Source organism: Varroa jacobsoni, unplaced genomic scaffold (assembly GCF_002532875.2).
Source record: "Varroa jacobsoni isolate VJ856 unplaced genomic scaffold, vjacob_1.0 scaffold_28, whole genome shotgun sequence".
NCBI lineage: Eukaryota > Metazoa > Arthropoda > Arachnida > Mesostigmata > Varroidae > Varroa > Varroa jacobsoni.
The window spans coordinates 2,147-10,101 of record NW_019212930.1 but is presented as its reverse complement, the minus strand read 5'-3'; the positions used below and the strand labels follow the sequence as shown (position 1 = coordinate 10,101).

Below are 7,955 nucleotides of genomic sequence, written 5' to 3'. Positions count from 1 at the left end.
ACCTGGCAAAAAACTGCAAGACGACAGAGAAAAACAACGGAGCTGATATCTATACACTCCCATTGTAGGGTTCAAACGTTTTTTAGCAATTGGAAAAATGGTCGGATATACGCATCGAGTTGGGTTTGGGAGTTTTAAGTGGGGGAACCAATGGGAAATTTTATGCGTACGCAATCGACGCGGACTCGAGTTACTGTTTTTTTTGACCCAAAAATAGGTAGAAGCCAGTCTGCGTGACCACCCAAGTACCGTAGTGGCACGACCCAGTAATAGTTCGGTTAAGATTAATTAGGTTGTTAAGTATGCCATGCGTATCTATTATACTCCTTTTGAATCTATATTAAGAGTTCAATATGAATTGTCATTAAACCTTTTCGCCGAAGAAATGTGGCATAAAATGTTTCTCGTTTTGCGGTGCCGAAGCTGTAACTCAAATTGGAATGAATACATGAAGTTACATAGTAAAATGTGGAAATGCTTCAGTTCAGCTTTAATCACAATGTCTCACAACTTCAACGTTTAAAGAACAATTGTCAAGAGGCGCACTATCGAATTCGGACGTATTTATTCCGTCATTCAGATACAGCGTGGAGCATGCAAACGGCCGAGATGATTGCAGTGCCATAAACATAATCAAGCCCTGAAGTTACTTGATGCATTCATATGTCCAACAGTATACCAAGGTAACTGGCCAATATCCTATTGTACGTTAATCAACTTTACATATCTATTCATAATGTTACATACTCGATGCGCTTAACACTTTGCCTGCGAAACGCAATGAATGGTCAGGCCACAAACGTGCTGTGGACAAAATAAAGGCGCAAAGCTAATGGGTGCATTAGGGAAAGTCTGTACTGTAAAACGTCAGATCGATTTACGGTTATTCCAATTTTACGTGTAATTTGTGTAGATATATTACGGTTAGTCCCCGCCTGTACTTCAGTTCTCTCTTACACTTCCTTATTATTTATGCGTTCTTTATTGGAAAGCATGTATCCCTGTTGATCTTGTGGACTTGCAGATTGCGGTACATAAACCAAACTCCGTAAAATGTAAGACCAATAAAGCTACAAGTTATAAAGTAGCGTTAAAATGTTCGCGATGGCCGAACCGCTATTCCGTCTTTTTTTAGCTCATCCCTCTCATCATTTTAGATAGTTTCTACATTGCTGTAACTAAGTCGTTATGGCGCGACAACGACGGCGGGAATGGTGATACAACAATTGGTCCAAGTGTTCGAGACGCTTTGACGATTCACAGCACAGTCCTGCTTGCGTCCGTTTGCACCTGATTGTTTGCTTCTTCAGATCTGTAACGTTGTTGGAGATAGTAGCTATGACGGTGATTAGTTGAGGCCAAACGTTACAATTTCAACAATATAACGTAATTATCACACATCCTGCTAAATCCGGAACGTGGCTCAGGGCAACGATTTTGGCTCTAATCAAAAAAAACACAAAGGGGTACCTGACAGATTGACCGATTTAAAACAAGGCTTTTATCTTGAATGTAGCGATTTTAAAAGGTCGATTTTTCAAGCCCCTTGATTCCGGGTTAAAGAACTGCGATAGAATACAGAGTTCATCGCAAAAAGCTTTTCAACTAGCCTAGCTCTTGCAGGCATACATCGATTTAAGCTTCCCTCTAGTTAGTAATGCTACCTCAAGACGTAAAATTGGCCTAGGAATCTAAATGGAACCTAAATCACTTATAATAAGCTTGGAATTTGAAGATGACTCGGATTAGGTCCATAAAAAATGCGCTTTCCTAATTATTCAGACCGGGTACTAATATCGGTATATTAACTGGTGAATTATATTAAGTATATGAATCTATGCGTATGTGAAACAGGTCGAAGTCTGTGTATATATACTTGACATATTGCTCGCACGTGATTCAACACTGTAACTAACAAGACTTACTCTGTACTAATTATTAGATAGTGTAGATAACATTTAGTATTGCAATACACAAACGGTTGATTTTAACCCACTTTTTTATATGGGTTTTTATGTGCTAATGAAGACAAGGAATGAAGCTGCAATACTAAACAAAAGCAAAAATAACACATTCTGCTTTTGAGACGAGGCGGTCGGCCGCTATCGATAAAAGCTCGTTTTTTCGATAACTATAACTTAGCGTATTGATAGGATCGTAGCTAACTTAATGGAGCAAACAGCAGTTCTCTAACCATTGGTCTAAATGTCTTTTTCTTTAGTGTGACTGCAGCTGCAGTTTCCGGCCAATACAAACGGTTCGGCAAAAGCGCGCCTTACGACGACGACGACGTTGTTATTGCAAAGGGTGGCAACGGTGGTATACGCCATAGCCTATTACAAATGCTGCTACCCTGCGCCGCCCTCGCCGATCGATCGATTGACAGATCGAACGACCGATCAAGCGATCAACCAACCAACCAACCAACCAACCAACCAACCAACCACTGTTAATCTGTCTGCAGAACGACAACGTCGACCGTCGTTGTTCGGTCGCTCCGTTTCATCGCAGTTGACGCTAAACGCTCGTCCGTTCGTTCGACCGACGACACGGCAGCCTCCGCAGCCGTTGGTGTTCCCGCTGCTGATGACGATGACGACGGTGGCACAAACACCAGCATCACCAATGTGATTCTCTTGACGTCATCGGCGCTGCGGCGGCCACAGCAGCAGGACACACGCACGCAGCCAAGCACAGGATCAAACACAAACAAGCCAACGAGTCATTTTAGTCATAACAGAGCAGCAAGAGAAAAACTGACAAGCCCTATAGAGTAATGATGGCAGCAGCAGTAGCCTTCCAGTTCAGCCAGTCGGATCAAAAAGTCATCTACATTCTAGAGAAAAAAAAAAAACAGGAGATGCTTATACCAAAGCCCAATCGATGTTATTATGTGCGTGCACCTGCATCAACGATGACTATTGTAATCACAATGGTATCAACGTCATACACGATCCAACGTCAATAATAATTAGCATTCCAGCAACATTGGCGGCGTACAAGAGTTTCGAGTATTTCCATTTATGTTGGCATTATGAATGAATAAAGTAGTAACAAGTACATAAAACTGCAATGCAAATAACAAAATATATCTAAAACTGTATCGGCCCAAGAGCTTGCATGCGACCATGCGCCAAACAAATGATACACATTTTTTCAAGAGTGACGAGTTCATCCACACTTTCGTAGCCAATTGAATTAGAAAGTACACCATCAGCCTGGCTACTAGTGGCAGCAAGTTCCCTTGGATGGAGGAGGCGGAGACAGTGGTGACGGAAATACTTGGCACGCACACGTAATCACCGTTAAAAGGAGCAGTATTGAGTAGCAACAGTAAATGGCACTGACTGTACCTCCTGCTGGACGGGTGAGTGGATGAATATCGGTGATGATGCGCGCGGAAGCACCTCGTATAGATTGAGCCGGCTCGACGATTGTACGATAAACACACAACGACAATATATCACGCCACCAGGAAAAGATATACACACATGCGTTCAAGAAAAACTGAATGGTGGAAAGACAGAAAAGGAGAACGAAGAAAATACGCAGAGGTCGAACAATGCAATAACAAGAACCTCTTCAAACGGACGGCAACTGTCCCATGTTTACGTACAAACACGATGTAGAAAACAAATTGACTGTGATGAAAACGGGGTGCTTGTGCTAATGAAACAGGCCATTGTGCTAACCATAACGCAACATCATACAAGCACTTGTCCGTGTTTATGCTTGTGGACTCTTCTAATCAGCAGAGTTTTCCTTTGCTTAATTTAAATATGATAATACCGCATTAACGATATCTCCACTGTTTAATGCAGCATCATAACTACAGTGACAGAATAGCTAGGACACTAGAGGGTTGTTATCATTGCATATAATGCTTTATCTCGTCATAATTACCAGCTCATTTCGCAACTGCCTTGGCCAGTGCGAATATCCTCATAGGCCTAGTTTAAACTGTATTGGAAATTGTTCCTGCCTCCTCGCAGGTAAAGCCTGTAGTGATTTGATCGTTTAGCGCTGACGGGTTTCAGCTCTGTGCAGTAAAATCCAATTCACGCAACCTGGATGACTTTTTTTTTACTATAGCATTAATTTTTTTCCCTTGGCAAGAGATTACGAAATGGAGCTTAGAAAAGTCGTTAATGGAGTATTAACAGCTAATAACGGCAAGTAAGCAGCTGAAAGATCTATTTCGGCCCTCCGAATAAAAATGCTAGCGAACAGATTACAAAGATACTTACTAAACAGTCCATGGCATAAGCAGGTACGGAACCGTGCACATTGAAGTATACACTTCGTTTAAATTACCGTTTACTTGGCATGACAGCTGCGAGAATTTTGTCTGTGATATTGGCATCAGAAATTCATTTACGTAACTACAACTTACCAGGACTTGTTAAATTCCCCACACTTAGCCAATGGTAAAGTCACAAGCTCCACTCTGACATTCGCCATCACTACTATCTGCACTATTAGACCTCCACTTGTGTAACTTGTGTACTATATATATACAGGATGGAGTTTATCACTCCTGTCCTGCCTGTGACTTAAAATAAGTCACAGGCAGGACACCGCAAGGCAACGCAGCCTACTACAATCTACAGTGATTCATATGATGCTTGAAGACCGTCCTAATAATCGAAACAGCACAGAGACCAAGCCAATTTATTTATTTTGAATTTTTGGAAGTCAGCAGCCCTTAAATGAAAGTTGTACGTTTTTTCAATGAATTCTCTATGAGTTTTAATATTGATAACGGTTTCGATCCCAAAATTAAGAACATTATCCATGTGTTCTACTGTGGCCGCTTTCTTGCCGGTTTAGCTGTTTTATCATATGCCTTAATTTTATAGTAGTTAATTTTCTTCGGTCACGTAAGTATTGCAGGGTAAACACACAAAGTAAACTGAATATTTCTAGTTTTTTTTCTTTGTAAATGTCTAAAATGTGGACAAGCACGTGTGGTCTAGAAGAAAAGCTTAAATGCAGTAATGTATCCAAGAAGACATTGCAATGCACCCATGCGGATCCAGTTTTAACTATTTGATTGCTTTTTGAGTAATTTTCAAATGCGCTGTTAGCAAAAGACTGATACATTTTTTGCACTAAGTTATGCACGACTATAATATATGGGCTATCTATGACCGCAACAGTCAGTCTAGAAACAAAAATATCGTCTGGCGCTGAAAATCAACGCTTATATCAGTTTTGGTGGTGAATTTCATTGAAGATTTGTGAAAACAGTGGACGAAAAGGCCTTCAGCGAAACAACAGTTCATTACTAATGCGGTCAAAGGAAGAGATCGCGGGCCAAAATGAAGGTGATTACATTTCAGCACCTCAAACGAGAACGCAAGTTACTGTGATCACTGAAGCTTCTAACGATTTTCTCGGGACGGGTTAATCAGTGACAGCAGTCGCTCAAATGATGCCTGAGTATACCACACTTGTTACTATTTCCGCGGGACTTAGTTCCTGGTGAAGCTATTCTTGTTCGTTTGCTATTTCGAGCATGTGCTTCGAGCTAAAAGGACGCGCATTGTTCATGCTTTGCTTTACTTAAAAACTTAGGTAGTACACATCAATTAATTATTTGGGTCCTGTTTCTTGTGTTACAACCGTTTAATTTCCGTTTTTGAAGTAACTGCAATATTCGTTTCGCTGAAGGCCTCCTTGCTCAGTATTTTAACCATTTCTAGACAGATTTGAGTGGCACTCTCACTTTCGAAATATAGGACCATCTACTTTGAGAAGTGACTAATGGAAACGTTTGTTTCCCAAATTTTTTCATGACAGCCAATCAACTTATACTCTCGATACGAATATTCATCAAATTTCACCTGTTTAATTACTTTAATTTCAGTAATTCGAATGTTTAGGCAGGCTCTGTAACCAAACAAAATCCGTAACCCACCATATACAGTTTACGAACGCACATCATTATACTGTATGGCACCGTGACAAACGAGCCCTGTCCTGCTTGAAAACGGCGGCCTTAAAAAAGACAAGCAACTTTTCCAATTAAGGTCTCTCAGTTTACTCCATGTATAGTACATGTACGTGCAATAACCTGTAATACATAATATGTACGTTAATTTACGTTATAAAATCGCATTGCTAGCTACAAGCCGTGTTTAATTATCAATGAATTTCGCATTCACGTGCAACTGCCGCATACGAATAGGTCGTCTTCAAAATATAGCTATATTATTGTTTCATTCCATAGCATAGGGCAATTAAGGAAACGAAACTTCAATAAATCTGTTGATGGTGCAGCGGTACCGTGTTTTGCCGACTAAACTAAGGAACACGTAAAAGTTTAAAATACATTCTGGTGCGTGCGGGGAGCCAGTCGCCTAAAAGAGTGTCTAACGGCCATATCAACGCCGTTAAGCTTGAAACATCAGTCTCGACGAATCGGTCATCGTGAAGGTGCAGTGGTAACATGTGACCCCAAATTTTTAAAATCGTCTAGGTTCGAAACTGGATGTAAACACACTTCGGTTCGTGCTTTTGATTGGCCCTCTAAAACTATGCTTTTAGACAGTGCTGGGCTTCAAAGCCCTGGAACATTTATTTTGACACCTTCGCCTACGATATTGCTAAAAAAAAGTCCTTACCTAAACTTCAAACTTAAAAGTCAGAGCGCTTACTCTTAAATAAATCGAATCTACATGACCGTTCTCATATTCTCGATTTAAGCGCTAAGTAACAGCAATCATAGAACAATGCCTTCTGATTCCGAGTGTAATCTAGGTCTCGCACGAGCAATGTTATCTGGAGCGCAGAATATTAATTGCTGAGTCAGCCTCGTAACCTCAGTCCCATCGTAGTACAATAAAGTTGAGAGTAAGAGGTTGATAAGATAAAATTCAAATAAGCATTCGCACCCATTGCTTACATGATGAATAAAAATATATAGTAGATTTTAAGCAAGACGCTGGTAAAGCACATACGTACTCGATGTACGCTCGGTGACGCACAATACGATCGTCGGATGATCGCCAATACTTTTTTCATTCAACCAGGCAACGCTTTACGGTGAACCCTAAGTTTTCCTGTGGTGCTAATCAACTCTGATGTAAATGTTGGACACTACTGGATAATAGCATACCGCTGTCCTCTCACAGCCATAGTAACTGTAACCGCTGTACGTACCAAGTGACAGAATTCGACAAAACAGAGCCGCTAGAAAAACGCGCATGTTGTTTAGAAAAGAATAACGCTTCGCTAAGAGAGACCAGTACTGTAGTAACTATACAGACATAAATTCATACGAAACCGTTCTTCGGCCGTGTGTCTAAAGCGATTTCCTCTAGTTCATTTGACGAGACGTTCACTGCGTTAGTCTGTTGTATAATCTGGACAAAATATATTTCTAGTAGATTGTTTTTGATTTTTTCAAGTGATTATTAGAAATGCGTGGGTAAGAGCTTGAATAGAGAAAAACTCCTGCCCTAAAGGGAAAAAGGCCATGAAAGTTTAGCGATTTTTCTAACGTAGAACATTCGTTGAAATTGGCTTTGAGGAGGCCGGCAGCTAAAATATATGGCAAAAAGCAGCCCGTAAAATTAAAAACTCATTGTCAAATAAAATACTAAATCTTCAACTACTGGATGGCAGCACATGACATAGTGATAAAGGGCCTAGGTGTCTGATGCGCCCATTTGTTTTGCTTACGATTGATTGACACCGGGAAGTGCAAAACGGTCCTATCGTGATAGCTGCCAGCGCAATCACATACAAAATACAGAACACAAATCTCTTGTCTTATGCCCCGAACCTAACAAGTTAGATAAGCCGACTGCTTGTCCAGTTTGGCTGCTCCTAACCGTATTTTGTAGCACTATAACGTCGGATTAAAAGAAAACTGCAATTAGAGGTTCTTGAAAAAATTAATAAAACCAATGAAACATATGGTTGATACCGCACCCAATGTGATTCGTGCT

At 40.6% G+C, this 7,955-nt stretch overlaps 1 long non-coding RNA gene across 1 annotated transcript; it reads right to left on the bottom strand.

The window, feature by feature from the left end:
• Window positions 1-454: 454 nt before the first annotated feature.
• Window positions 455-6,755, bottom strand: LOC111259005 (uncharacterized). The gene is made up of 3 exons (XR_015310407.1): window positions 5,921-6,755; window positions 2,195-2,651; window positions 455-1,312 (listed from the first exon to the last, which is right to left on the bottom strand). It is a non-coding gene; the product is annotated as an uncharacterized LOC111259005 (long non-coding RNA).
• Window positions 6,756-7,955: the final 1,200 nt, after the last annotated feature.